Source organism: Brienomyrus brachyistius, chromosome 9 (genome assembly GCF_023856365.1).
Source record: "Brienomyrus brachyistius isolate T26 chromosome 9, BBRACH_0.4, whole genome shotgun sequence".
Classification (NCBI taxonomy): domain Eukaryota; kingdom Metazoa; phylum Chordata; class Actinopteri; order Osteoglossiformes; family Mormyridae; genus Brienomyrus; species Brienomyrus brachyistius.
Genome location: NC_064541.1, coordinates 4,069,291 through 4,084,985, shown reverse-complemented (window position 1 = coordinate 4,084,985; position 15,695 = coordinate 4,069,291). Strand labels below are relative to the sequence as shown.

Here is a 15,695-nt window from a genome sequence, read left to right as displayed (position 1 = left end):
TGCCTGGCTCTCCTCCTCCTCCACCACCACTGCCTGGCTCTCCTCCTCCACCACCACCACTGCCTGGCTCTCCTCCTCCACCACCACTACTGCCTGGCTCTCCTCCTCCACCACCACTACTGCCTGGCTGTCCTCCTCTTCCACCACCACCACTGCCTGGCTCTCCTCCTCTTCCACCACCACCACTGCCTGGCTCTCCTCCTTCATTGCCTTTTTCCCTTTTTTAGCAAAAAGCTTCCTTAGCCAGCATTGCTTTTTCTTCCCTTTTTTGTCCTTCCTTTTTCTTTCCTCCTTTGTTTCTGTACCTTCCCCAGCGTTATTTGGTACCGCTGGCGGCCTAATGCAGTTCAGAAAACACCAGTTCGTATGGAGATGCGTCTTGTTCAGTGTCTGATTTGTTTTGAAGTCGTATTAGTGCCTACAGCTCAGTTTATACCTTCAGAATGATGACATCAGAGTTGTCACGGTAACATTCTGTTCTAGAATTCTATTTTAAAAACTGTAGGTGCCATATTTGGTCAGTGGTTCAATTTTTTTTTAATTCTTTACATTTTTAATATGCTTTATTCAGCTCATATTCTGCAGCATATATTGTATGAATTTCCATATTTACCTTAATTAGTTTACGCGCTGATAATATTCTGTACTTGCAAACAATGCAGAAACCTACCAAACATTGCCGGGCCGTTCCTGTGCTCACAGAGCGTGGTGAGCTTTACTTTACTCAGGAGGAGGACAGGCTCACATTTTCTGACCATGGCCATGCTGTGCTGTATCGTGAAAGCTGCTGAACTTAGTGATGAGACAGTTAATACCCAGATTCTGATCCTCAAAGTGTGGCCCAGCGACTTGAAGCTGGGAATCGGGACTAAGTTTATGCAATATCACGTGACCGATGACTTCCGATTCATCCTGAGGTGTAAGAGGCTTCGAATCCTGTTGGCTCTTCAAAACTTTTATATAAGTGAGATGATTCTAATTAGCAATGGTAGTGGAGGCCAGTTTAACCAAAGAACCAGCTGCCAGGTGATGGGTCACAGCAAGGAGGGGTATGGGGTTGGGTATCAGTGTTTTGGTACATTTAATGGAGGTGAGATAAAACATTTGGTAAGGTTTAGCAGCGTCTGTAATGTCCTTGCATTTTAGGCAGAGCTTTCTGGATAGATTCTGGACACACACACCCTTGTATTGGACAAATGGATTCAGAAAATGGATGGATGGAATGCAGTGTTTTTCATGTGTTTTCATGAGTGGAAGTGAACTTTTACAGAACTGAGTATTTGAGTAAGTATGAGAAAAATCCATTTGTGATTAATCTTATTGCCTGTATTTTTGCCCCTTATTTTGAGATGTTTTAAATGCTGCACTGTTCAGTTGCAAATGGTAGGTCCCTCTGAATCCCATCTTCGCATGTTCGAAAGACTCTTGTAGCTTTAAGGAACACCGATGCGTGCAAAGAACTGTGGGTGCATGCAAGACGAGAGCGCGCGGGAGAGCCTGAAGGAATAGGCAGCACGTCGGCAAGCTGCAGTTTATGTGTAGTTAGTTTAGTTGTTCCTGGCAGTAAATACAGTCCCTGGTTTTTATGTATGCGACACTGACGAATGTAAGTACTAAGTTTATTGATTACAAGTCATAAGTGACGCTGTACTAATTTAGTTTACTTAATTGCGTGGCTAGGTTAACGTGACCTAGCTGGTGTACTGTTATAATTATCGCTGATGAGTGTTCCGTTGTATACATCGGAAAGATATTTGCGTTTATTTGCCGTCCAATCATTCCCTCTAATACGAATTGCTGCTAATGTAATGTATTGTTGTGGGTATAGCCGAACTTATCAATGTTAAGGCGATATGGTACAATTATGCATTATGTTAGTGTATTATGGTAATAACCATTGTAAGCACTATGGTAATTTGTTTTTCCTGTTTATTTGTTATAGACCCATACATAAATACAAACTTACTTACTTACCAACCCACTTCGTCTGAGTGTGCATCCAACTGACCTCGAGTAAGATAAGCCAGAGTACAACTAATTGCTCCCCCCTCCTGATTGAGAAGGTGTATCTGGTGAAATGCGGTCAGCAGCCCCCCCCCCCCCCCCCCGAATCTTGTCTATCCTGAATCGTGACTGATATCCCACAGCGAGTACTACCCTCCTGCAGCAACCCCTTACAGTTTCCCAGGGGAGTGTGGCCCCCCTTTCCCACACCGCATCAAATTTTTCAGTTTTTCTGTTTCACACAGTGAGGTGAACAGTGATTTCTGTGAACTGCTTATAGACTTTTCACATTTCCCTTCGTCTTAATCAAATAGTTTCTCAATTGGATTTCTACAGAAGTTCAGAAGAGCAGGCCTTGATTTCTTTGGACAACCTGTGCTTAAAGCATGTGACTGGACATTATTATTCTTAGAGACGGAGAAATATGCGTCTTCTCTGTTCATTCCCAGAATAAGGAGTGAAATACAGGCAATCTACAGCCCAAGAAAGGCAGACAACCGCCTCTATCTGATTACTATCTGATTTTTGGTTCAAAAATCCTTATCTGAAGGTGTGGTACCTTCTGATTGGAAGCACGCCTTCATAACGCCTATTTTCAAAAAAGGGGATAGAAGTAATTTGTCTAACTATAGGCCAATCAGTCTAACTTGTATAACTGGTAAAGTTATGGAGGCTATAATCAAAGAGAAAAATGATAGATTACCTGGACTCCAATAACATTTTGCGGGATAGCCAGCATGGATTTAGAAGAGGTAGATCCTGTTTAACAAATCTGTTGGAGTTTTTTGAGGAAGCTACTCAGGAAGTTGATGATAAGAAGGCCTATGATGTCATCTACTTAGATTTCCAAAAGGCTTTTGATGTTGTCCCCCACAAGAGGCTCCTACTTAAACTCAAAGCGACTGGTATTTTAGGTACCGTAGCGACCTGGATTGATAACTGGTTAACAGATAGGAAACAGCGAGTAGTTATAAGAGGCACAATGTCACAGTGGGCTTGCGTTCATAGTGGGGTACCGCAGGGTTCGATTTTAGGACCACTATTGTTCCTAATTTACATAAATGATATGGATACCAATATATACAGTAAACTGGTGAAATTTGCAGATGACACCAAGGTGGGTGGTGTAGCAGATACTGAATTAGTGGCTCAGCAGCTACAGCGGGATCTTGATTTAATTAGTGACTGGGCCGATACCTGGCAGATGAAATTTAACGTCGATAAATGTAAGGTACTCCATCTAGGGAGCAGAAATATAAAGTACAGGTATTTCATGGGTGTCACTGAAATAAAGGTAGCTGATCATGAGAAAGACCTTGGTGTGTATGTTGATGCTTCCATGTCCCATTCTCGCCAGTGTGGGGAAGCAATAAAAAAGGCCAATAGGATGTTGGGGTATATCTCCAGGTGTGTGGAGTTTAAGTCAAGGGAGGTAATGCTAAGATTATACAATTCCTTGGTGAGACCTCACCTAGAATATTGTGTGCAGGTTTGGTCACCATATCTTAAAAAGGACATTGTGGCCTTAGAAAAGGTGCAGCGTAGGGCCACAAAAATGATTCCTGGTCTTAGAGGAATGTCATACGAGGAACGGTTACTTGAGCTAAATCTGTTCAGTCTCAAGCAAAGGAGATTGAGGGGGGACATGATCCAGGTATATAAGATTCTAACAGGTTTGGATGCTGTTCAACCAAATAGTTACTTCAGCATTAGTTTAAATACACGAACTCGTGGCCATAGGTGGAAATTAGCGGGAGAACATTGCAAGCTGGATTTAAGGAAGCACTTCTTTACGCAGCGTGTAGTCAGAGTATGGAATAGCCTTCCTGATAATGTAGTGCAAGCTGAATCCTTGGGTTCCTTTAAATCAGAGCTAGATAAGATTTTAACGACTCTGAGCTATTAGTTTAGTTCTCCCCAAGCGAGCTTGATGGGCCGAATGGCCTCCTCTCGTTTGTATAGTTCTTATGTTCTTATGTTCTTATTACATGGTCGGTAAGATCAGTTTCCTGAGGTGACTGGAGATTGCAGGAGGAGGTGCGTCCAAGCAACTAGACAAGGCAGGACCAGGTCTTGGTCCTGCCTCTACTAGTTACTTGGACCCACGCCCTCTACAATCTGATTGGTAATCTCTCTGAGCAAATCGCGTTTTGTTCTGCCCTCAGAGCAATTTTGTGTAAAATATAAGCATACCATGAGTATACTTTGCTTTTTTATTCCTTATTTGTTGTGTTTAGTTTGTTTTTATGTTATATGATTTGTGTGTCTAGACTGTGCCAACATCTTCCATGTATGAAAATATTGTACAGGACTTCTGCTGATTGCACATTTGTACATTTTCACAGCTGTGCAAATATTGGTTTGATTGGCCTGTTGGCGCATAAGCGTGCATGCTGTTGAGGTATATTTTACAGGACAGTTAAAGCATTTCTTTTGTACCCAGTTGTTAATTCTTCATTGTGCATCTGCAGTTTTGTAAATAAATGTCAGTGTTTGACAATTTTACCTGTGCAATCAAGAACTACTGAGAAAGTCTTCTGAGAAACTTACTTTGGACTATTGTCTATATGGCTTAAAAGTACAAGGTCATGCATCTATCTCATCAGTGCGAATTAGCAAAGGCACAGTGCGGGAAGTGTAACTCATTGCTGTCAGTGCTTTGAGCAGAAATTTATCAGGCTGGTTGAGGAATACAGCATTTTAATGTCCTTCACTGTTAACTTACAGAGGTTCCATGCCATTTTGTTTTTCAGACACTATGTGAACTATAGACAAGGTCTCACTTAGATGCAGTTCTCCTTGATGTAGCTGGGTTTGATTTGTGGCTGGTGTGTAGCTGGCCTCTGAGATGTCGCTCATGACCCTGTTCAGCGCAGGAAACATCCATCAGTGAGCAGGAAGGTGTTCCTTGCTGCGTCACGCAAGAAGGTGAGGCCGGGACATAAATACCCTGTGTCACGTGGGGCCTCGGGACGCTCCAGTGAGCCAATCTAATTACGAACTGAGTCCATGAGCCTCCATATTCCCGTCTCTTTAGCCCAACAGAACTTTTCTCAGCATGACACTGACATGAGGTATATGAGTTCAGCCTCCATATCTTTGGCCCACGGGAAGCAGGGGGAGGGGCAATATTCCCTGCCCAGTTTGGTTCCTTCACTCTGAAAGCTTTCCCTTGATGCTTTCCGCCTCTTCTCTTTGAGCAGGTCTGTGTTATATAATGTTATAGGTGGTTTATCGCATCAAGCCTTATTTCTACCCAGTGGTGCTGTAAATTCATTAGTGTGGAAATGGCGTAGGGTGAACCGGTGTATGTGTCCACTTGTGTTTGGATTTGCTTGTAAAATGTCTTTTTGTATATTTGGTTTTGAACACTATATTGAAAGTACTATATTGAACAGACTTTCCTGAAGCTTTAGTGAAATAGCTTATTTTGCATATGAACTTCAGAGGTGGAGATTTTAGGTCCAGAGAGTACAAATCCAGACCAAGATTTTGTTTTAACCAACCAGTTGAGTGCTCTGTGAATGTGACTTCTTATACTACTGGTTGGTTGAAACAAAATCTTGGTCTGGATTTGTACCCTGTGGACTGGAAGTCTCCACCTCTGATGAACTCACAGTTTTGAGAACAGAGTCGCAGTCTCAGCAGATTTGCTTTTATTGTAACTCTGGATAAGAGAGATTTCACCGTGTTTAAATGTTGGTGCCTTTAAATGAAACTACAAAATATTCAGTGTTTATTCTGTTATTTTCAAACTAGCAAACAAGTGTTCATTTTGTGGAAAGGTTACATATTTGTTAAATCAATATTTGTCAGTGCCTATAAATTAAATACTTAATTTGCACAGCCCAATGGAATACTCAAAATTAAACATCAAACAAACCTATGTCAGAAATTATTTCAATTTAGATTATTGATAAGCCAATATTTATGATATATCAGGAATTTTTTTAAACTGCCATATTTGAAAGATTACCTCATTGATGACATTTATCAGCACTGCTCTTACCTGAAAGATATCAGCAGAAACACACTGTGGACAGGTATCTGCCCGCTGTGTTTACAGTGTCTTGAAGTCCTTAAATCAGCAGTGTCCTGATAAATTAAATCCAAGCCAAAGTCCCTTATATAAGGATAGTGTGATAGAAAACTCTTGATTATGCTAATCAGTAATCTTTCCTTTTGCTCCCTGGACCTTGAAAGGCAGAAGTAACTGGAACGTCCAGATATCCGACTTGTCGTCCTCGATTTCAGACGCATGATTGCTGAGTGTCTTTTCCCTTTGAGTTCATCGTATAATAAAGTTCTGTCAAACACTTAAACGTCGGACTTCGAGAAATTTCGGACGGCGAGGAATGAGGTGTCCTGTTAGAAGGGAACGGTGAGATGTCACTGCCAGCCAAGGAGCGAGGAAAAAAGTTACTCGATCCGGCTCAGCATCCCATCCTCGTCGGACGAACGCTTGGACATCCCAATCCGATCAATGGACCAAAATTGAAGGGGAAAAAAAAATTGTAAATTGATTTATTAAATCACAAGTCGATGTTTAAGTTTGTATAGTATCTATATGTGTTGTTTGACAAACTTTGGGAAAAGCGCTAGTGGATTGCGATCCACGGGAGGATCCTCGTATTCACAAGAAGGTGAATACAGGTATTTGCAAGGAAGCAAATACAGGTGTCTGCAGAGACACAGGTCTTTCACAGGAAAGTGAAAGGGTTTTCACGAGGGAGTGAAAACAAGCGGGTTGGTTGGCATTTGCCCCACCGGGGTATAAATAAGGTTGTGTGTGGAAACTGTCCCGTCGGGCAGCTAAGACAGCTCTGCCGGGGGCAGCCTGGTAGCGGACTGAGTCCTGCCAGGGAAGTGAATGAATAGTAGCTGCCGCACAGTGATTCGTGTCCTGCCGGAGGAAATTGTGTGAATGTGTGAAGCGTGTAAATACCCTAGTTGTGATGAATGTGAATGTGAATGTGTTGTGTTGTCTAGTGCAAAATATCAGGTAAACGAATTAATAAGTGTCCAGAAAATTAGACAGAGATACCGGTATAAAAAGCGCCGGAGGCCAAGCGGCCGGGCCCAAACTAAATTTGTCTCGTTTATGAGGACAGAGACACAAGAGAGAGGAAGGATACCGCTTTCGTCAAATTGACAGGTCGGGTCAAAGGTCACGTTCAAAAGTTCAGTGGGCGGAGCTTATGTTGTAGTGGGTTGAGCTTGGTTGTGTAACTGACGCAATAGCATATGGATTTAATTATTTATTTAAATATTTTTTTTTTGTCTTCTTCCCCGGGGGTTGGTTGTGTAACTGCTGCAATGGTATTTGTATTTAATTATTTATTTATTATTTTAAATGATTGTGGCTTAGGGGGCATGGGTTGGTTGTGTTAGTGCTGCAATGGTATTTGGATTTAATTATTTATTATTTTAAATGCTTATTTTAAATGTTTATTATTTTAAAATGATATTGAGGAGAGTGCTTATGAGTGTGTATTATTTTAAAAATGATATTGATGAGAGTGCTTATGAGCGTGTGTTATTTGAATAAGTTATTATTATTATTATTTTGTGGTGCGCGGGCGGGAGTGAGCGTGGCTGGGTTACCTGATGGAGCGCGAGCGTACGGTGTGCGGTAGCGTGGTAAGGTCCCCGGGCTTCGGAGAATCAGCAAAGGACTTATTCACATACTGGTGCGGTAGCGCGGAAAGGTCCGCACGGCTTTGGATAATCCTCGGAGAGAGCGATGCGGGAGAGCTGAGAGGCGTGCTGCTGCGCGAGTCTGAGAGAAACTGTGAGAGACTGTGGGATAAAATGGTAAAGTTGGAGCAAAGAATGAGAGGAGGAGGTGCAGGGTCTATCGTCCAATAAAAACGCTCGGCGCTAGTTTTGACCGTGTGTTTTTTCCTCACGCGAGCGTTTGTATCACATCGGCGTATGGCGCCAATTTGTAAAGGTCATAAGTCGAGACATACATCGAGTCTGTCAATTTGTCCGGCAGTAAATTCTGCAGGGCCGTGCCACCTGGCCATCGAGGCGCCCCCCTACCCGGCCACGCGGGTCATACATCGAGTCTGACACTTTTGCCCTCCAGTAAATTCTGTTTAAAGTTTTGTTTTCACATACGTCCCAAATTACAGATAATTTTCTTACACAGGCACGAGTAGCATCATCAAGGCCGTACCACCTGGTCATACATCAAGTCTGACAATTTCCCCGCCAGTAAATTCTGTTTATAGTTTTGTTTGTCATACATGACCGTGCAGATATGGGGTGACAGAGACAATTAAATTGTATTACGTCGAGCGGGGGGCCTTTTCCTCCTCCTAGAGGCATCATCTTCATCCGTACCACGCCCCCACGAGCAGGCCGTGTAGAATATAGGGAGCTTCGCGCTGCAGGGCCAACTCTATCTTTTCAAAAAATACAGACATGTCTGGGACTTCCGAAATGAAAGATTCAACCTCACCTTCTAAGACTCAACAGGAGCAGGAGGCCATTATGCAGCCTCCGGGGGCTCCCAGGAAGATTCATACGGCACGTAGACGGGTACCTATGATGCGACCGTCGGAAGACCCGAGGGCTATCTGGGAGCTGCCCAACGGGAATAAACTGGTCTGCCTCTTTGACAACGTTGCGGAGGAACTGCGCGTCTTTCAGGTCACCGGAGACGGCCCAGACCCCCCGAAAGACGACCCGTATCTGGTGACTTTTTCCGAAACGGAATGGGGAAACTTGAAGACTGTCGTTACCCCGATGATGGAGGAGAGCACCGACCCCGACCTTGAGGTCGAGACTGGAAGAATGGAGATGCACTATAGAGATGCTCGTAAACAGCGTACCACCATTATGAAGTGGGACGCGACCGGGGAGCTGGACAAGAGAATGGTGAATATATGGCAGTGGCCTAAATGCGACTGTTTTGGCCTGAGAATACCGTTTGTGATTTGGATGCAGATGATTCAAGAAAAGTCTGGTTACTACCAAGCGATGTTTAAGGAGAGTCGGGGGCGTAAGCAGATGCAAGAGATGACAAACCCTACGCCGTAAGGACCCCCCTCACCCCCTCACCCGCCGTCGCTATATAAAGTGGACTCTGTTACAACCCCTTTTCACAAACATCATGGCAGCAGCAGCAGCAGCAGCAAATTATAGCGACGGTGAAAGCGGGGACAATGAGGCTCCAGCAGCAACCCTGACCTCTGATCCCGGGGAGCTCCTTCCAACCCCCCCATCATCACCGGCCTCTGATCCTGGAGAGGACCCTCCGACGCCTGAGATCTGCACGCTTCTCTCCAGACCGGCTCTCTGCCGTGGGATGCTGACTTGTATTAAGGCTATGATAGTGGGCCTTTTAACCTCAGTCATCAGGAAGCATCAAGAGAGAAACTGCTACGGTTGTGAAGTGGATCACCCCAGTCAGAGACAACACCCTTGTTTGTTTCCCCCAGGTAGAAATTACTTTTACATACACTTTGACTCTGTGTTGCGTGACCTCTGGACCGATCGGCTGACACCCGCCTTGACCCACGTTCTATCGACCCTGGGCATCCGAGCGGCCGCCGGCAGGTTGGAGGGGGCAGTGGAAGCTATCCTGTACGATCTGCGTGAGGCCCGCAACGGCATGGTGGAAATCACTCGACTGGAACAAGATCTGTTTGAGCAGAACCCAGCGTTTAAGCAGATCCTGGAAGAAGAATTTCTGACTCGTTGGGAGGCCCGAGACTAAAACAAAAAGCATCTTGTGATGGGGAACGGTATCAGCAGACCCTTACGGCGGTTTATGTTAAATGTTTTTTTAGAAAAAGTTAGTCCACTATTGTTGCGTGCTATTGATAAAAGCGATTGTCGGGATGATTATGCTTGTTGCTGCTTTCATAGAGTGTTATTTGAGATTTCTCAAGTCGGAGAAAATTATCAGCGGGGGATGGATTTACTTACTCAACTGATGTCAGAGGGAGAAAGACATTCCCCCGAAAGTCTCATACGCGCTTGTCTATCTTGTATTCCTGACAATGAATTTGACTGTAATCACATTTTTGTATTTTACGCTTTAATAGTAGATGTAGTCACCTCTAAATTTCATGATAAGCAGCCTATCGATGTTAATCAGATGCTTTCTACTCTACATACATGTATCGTTGAAAAAGCCACTATATCCACTTTACTGCATGTGACATCGCTAATCTACCTCAACAACTGTCACGGCTGTAACTAAATGTATACCTGCATTTTGAAAATGTAACCTTCACAAATTGTATACCAGCTTTTTAAAAATATATATATATATATCTTTCACTAATTGCAAAAATAAAAAAAATTAAAACTTGAATACCGTTGTAATAGTCTTTGTAAATAACAGGTAAAAAATGCTGAGCAGGGTGGCCGAGTGGTTAAGGCGTTGGACTTAAGATCCAATGGACGTATGTCCGCGTGGGTTCGATCCCCACCCCAGCTAAACTCTTTTGTAAAATAATAATAATTAAAAAACAAACTACACAATATGGGTTAAATGTAGAAAAAACACACAAAAATTTCACTGATGTTCACTCAGTCTCCTAACAACCCCCCATCCACAGTCAGCTATAAAACGCCGCACCCCGCTCTCCCCCACTCAGTGTGTGAAAAGCATGTCTGTTGCCAAGACTACAGCTCGCGTCTTGAGCAGTTCGTACTATGACCCCAGCCAACCGGGGTCATACGGAGGTGTCTCCAGACTGCAGAGAGCCGTGCAGCAAGATACGGGGAAAAAAGTGGCTGCTGATGACATCAGAGACTGGCTGTCTATGCAAGACAGTTATACTTTACATAAACCGGTTAAAAAGAATTTCCCCAGGAACAGAGTGTTTGTTCCGAGAGCCATGTATCAGTGGCAGGCCGATTTATGCGACATGCAAGGGCTGGCCACGTACAACGACGGGTTAAAATACCTCCTTACGGTGATTGATGTTTTTTCTAAAAAAGCCTATGCTCGCGCGTTAAGAAACAAGACTGGGGCGGCTGTAACCCAGGCCTTTGATTCTATTTTAACCGAGGGGGGCGTCCCCCTCAAGCTACAGACGGATGCCGGTAAGGAGTTTTTAAATGGGACTTTTCAGAAACTTTTAAAAACTCATAAAATCACCCATTTCACTACGGCTAGTGAACTTAAAGCTTCCATCGTAGAGAGATTTAATCGAACGTTAAAAGAGAGGATGTACAGGTACTTTACGGCTAAAAACACCCGGCGATATGTGGACGTGTTGGACGATCTAATAAAGGGGTACAACCAGTCATTTCACAGCGCTATTAAAATGAAACCTGCCGAGGTCAGGCCCGATAATGCTCATCTAGTATTTGATAATCTATACGGTCCCCTGAAGAAAAAAAGCACACGGCCACGTTTTAAGTTTAACATAGGGGACACTGTGAGAGTCTCCAAGCACAGTCAGATATTTGACAAAAAGTACGAGCAGACATTTACGGACGAGTACTTTGTCATATGCGAACGTGTACCCAGATCCCCACCGGTATATAAATTGAGGGACGTGAGCGGTGAAATACTCGAGGGAACATTCTATGAAGCGGAGCTGCAGAAAGTCAAAATATCTCCGAGACGCGCGTTCAAGGTCCAGAAGGTTATAGGCTCAAAGACCGACAGAAAGGGGAAAAAGTGGATTTTAGTACATTGGCAGGGTTGGCCCTCGAGGTTCGATTCGTGGATACCGCGGTCGGACTTGATACAGGTTTAATTTTTTAAAAAAGAGAAAAAAAAGAAAAAAAAAGAAAATGGACGCCCGCCCCTCTTTTTACCTCACGCTACCGTCAAACTCTTGTCTCTCCATCTTCCCCGATAACCAGAGTTCGGATTACACCGTGATGCTCTCGCGACCTATAGAGCTACGGGGGCCTTACGAAGTAGCTCTGGCTGAAATCATGTATTGTTACACGTGGCGAAATGTTACACACCCGGATAATACTTTTGAATTGCGGGATACGGAGGCGGAGGCAAAGAGAGCGGCCGATCCTTTAGTGGACCTACCTTACCTTTTTCCTCGGAAAATTAAAGTGGGCTATTATGAATCTCTGAAACAGATTGTGACAGAAATCAACGCTACGTTAAAAAAATTAGGTACCGAAGTTTCCTTCTCATACAGCGAGATTACACGAAGGGTTAATATGACGGGAAACCATAAATACAAGATCCAATTTAAACCTACTCTAGCCTACATGCTGGGCTTTGAGCCGGGTCAGTGGTATAACCTAGGAGGAGGTAGCGGGTCGACCTCACCCTACCCGGGCGACATTCACGCGGGATTCTACAATATGTACGTCTACTGTAACATCGTGGAACCGCAGCACGTGGGGGAATTTGTAGTCCCGCTCCTCAGAACCGTTAAAATAGACGGTGCGTTCGGCGACGTAGTCACTTTGCCGTTCCACAAGCTGCAGTACGTACCGGTGAACAAGCAGAGCCTACAGAATTTGCATATCGAGATAAAGAATGATCAGAATACTCTGATTAATTTCTCCTACGGAAAAACGATCGTCAAACTGCACTTTCGCCCCGTTTAAAAAAAAAGAAAACAATGGCTTACCACAATCCACAGAGATTTATTACGTATTACACCAGTCAGGCGGGACATGGGCTCCCCGGTTTTGCGGGGAGCCCCGTGATGTACGGGCGCGGGTTGGGGTCCATGCTCAGTAGGGCTTTTAGATTCGTTTTACCCTTTCTTAAGCGTGGGGTCGATATAGCGAAACCTCATTTGAAATCGGCGGTCAAAGGAATAGGATCGGATCTAGTCAGCTCTGTAGTCAGCGGCCGTTTTACAAACACAGGTGACCCCAAGCAGGAAGGGTCGGGTCTGCTATTCCTCTCTCGGAGGAGGAGGGGGAGTAGAACGAGAGCCCAAGCACCTCTAGCCCTGCTGCAAGGTCATAAAAAAAAAAAGAAAAATAAATCTGGCAGAGGCGTCAGGATTCCCAAGTCTCCATCCGCCAAGAGAAACAGGAAACCCCCCGGGGACATATTTTAAGAGAGAGAAAACGCAGCGTAAACAAGAATGGCTCTAGCTCACCGGCTCTCGGCTGAATGTACCAAATCTGAATTGGACCTGTTTGCGGCCCCTATGACGCAATTATCCATAGATCAGACCAATTATGTAGAAATCAACCCATTAAATTCCATTACCGATCAGGATGTTTTGGATTTCCTAATACCGGGGTCGGGCAATTTCTATGTGGACCTCAACTCTACACTGCTATATCTAAGGCTCAAGATCGTTAGGGCCGATGGAGCCCCCCTGCTTGACGCCGACCCCTGCGGTATTATACAGTACCCGCTAAACGGCATATTCTCCCAGCTGGATGTGAGTCTGAACGACGTCCTGATCAGTTCTTCGTCGGCCACGCACCCCTATAGGTCAGTCATAGAGACCCTGCTCAATTTTTCTACGGATACGCTAGAGAGTCAGTTTTCGGCAGGGCTCTCGTACAAAGACGTCGGGGGCGACTTGGATAGCGTGGACGTCTCAGCGCAGGGCCCCAACGTGGGGTTACAGAAGCGAGCCGCCTTCTGTAGAAACTCTCAGGAGTTTTCTCTGATGGGTCCTATACACGCCGATATTTTTTTCAGCGAACGAATGCTGTTAAACAACGTGGATATACGCTTAAAGTTTGTAAAGGCTAAAAGCGACTTTAGTCTCATGTGTAGAAATGACACCGATTACGAGCTGAAAATACTGAGGGCCAGCCTGTTTGTGAAAAAAGTGGAGGTCTCCCCGGCGGTGTCACTGGGTCACTCGGCCGCTCTCATGAAAGCAAATGCCCTGTACCCTATAAGCAGGGTAGTCGTTAAAAATTATACGCTGCCCGCACAATCGCGGGTTTGCCCGCAGGACAACCTCTTCCTGGGCAACTTACCGCGCTACATCGTTTTGGGGATCGTGGACCACGCCGCGTTCGTGGGCACGCGAAACAGAAACCCGTTCAGGTTTCAGCATTGTGACCTGGAATTTCTGAGCCTCTCAGTCAACGGGCGACACATACCCAGCAAACCGTTCCAGCCCGATTTTAGAGCGAGGCAGTCGGTCAGAGAGTTTTACAACCTTTTCCTGGCTACAAACAGGCATTTAAAGGATTCGCCCTTATGCATCAACCGCGAGGATTTTGAAAACGGATACTCGCTATTTGCTCTCAATCTCTCCCGAGACGACGAGCTGGACGGCGGTGCCCTGTCACCCGCCATCAGCGGCACGTGCCGTCTGGATTTAAGGTTCAGAGCCCCACTACCTCGAACCATGAGTCTCATCGTCTACGCCTGCTTCGACAGCGTGATTGAAATAAACGCCAAGAGACAGGTTCTGGTGGACTTTTAATCATCATCATCATGAACACTCACCAGCTGGAATGCGTTTTACGGCCCCTGCTGGGGGATGCTTTTGGAGGCGTGTGGCCTAGCGATTTATTACCCACCCGCATAGAGACCAGGCCCGCTTTTCTGGTCGCAAACACGCATGACCAGAATAGAGAGGGTGAACACTGGATCGGGATAATTTTGGAGCCCCAAGAGGGCAAAGCCTCCTTCTTTGATTCTTACGGTTATCCCCCCGATTCCCCTTACTACCCAAAGAGTTTTATGAGCTTCTTGGGGAGGCACGCTACCGAAATAAGGTATAATACGCGTCAAGTTCAACATGACTTTTCTTCCACGTGCGGGGCCCACGTCGCCTTTTTCCTCTACCGGCGCTTCATGGGACTTTCATTTCAAGAGACTATGATGTTGTACTCTGACGACTTGAGGAAAAACGACGCTCTAGTATCCGAGTTTATCAAGAAATATCACAAGTGTATTAGCCGTGTTAATGCCGATAAACTTTCAAAGCCGCAAAATGTATGTTCGTTAAAACTATTTAAAGATTGTTATGCTTGTTAGATTCATGTTGGGGAAAAAATAAAAACGTGACACCCTTTATTCAATAAATTTTACATTTTATTAACCGACGCGTTTTAATTCTTTTTCACACACGTATATAAAACACTTAATCGTTGTAATCTATCCACGGAGCATAAGGAGTACCCTTTAAAGGCCATAAACGATATTCTGGGGAGGAATCGCGCGGTGTGTGAGGGGTTCCCTCAAGCGGTGGTGGTGAGTCGTCAACAATACGTTTTCTACGTCTCCCGAGGTTCTGTTTCACAGGAGGGGAGGAGGGAGGCGAGGGATCCCTTCCGCCGTAATCTTTAAGATGACTTAGGGCTTTCCTGGCTTGGATGTTACCCACGCTCGTGAGGGGGATGTTTAATTCTGATATCACGTTTAAAAAGGGTTCCCAGCCTTTAGGATATCCGCCGGCGTGGGATTTAGGCTGCGATAAAGTTTTCATCAAATCTAAAATATGGGAACCTTTAATGGGTCTATCTCTGATGATGAGTTCACCCGACTGGGTCCAACGTACCGCCCCGTCGGAATCGAGCAGTTTATGCAAGATGTACCCCACGTTCTTTCTAGCCCTAGGCGCCACTTGCTGGATAACTTCCTGTACAGATTTGTCCCCAGTCGCGCCGCCGCCGTCAGGCTGTCTCCCCTCCTCCTCCTCGTCCGTTTTTTCTTTCCGCTCTGTAAGGACAATTTCTCGCCCCTGATTTTCCTCTTTTCGGGCTAGATTCAGATACCTCTGTAGCAATTGGTTGTATCTCTTCACTTTTTCATC

General features: G+C 45.0%; 1 non-coding gene across 1 annotated transcript; it reads left to right on the top strand.

The window, feature by feature from the left end:
- The first annotated feature begins 10,376 nt into the window (after positions 1 to 10,376).
- trnal-uaa (transfer RNA leucine (anticodon UAA)) lies at positions 10,377 to 10,459 on the top strand. Its single transcript has one exon. It is a non-coding gene; the product is annotated as a tRNA-Leu (tRNA).
- The last annotated feature ends 5,236 nt before the right edge of the window (positions 10,460 to 15,695 follow it).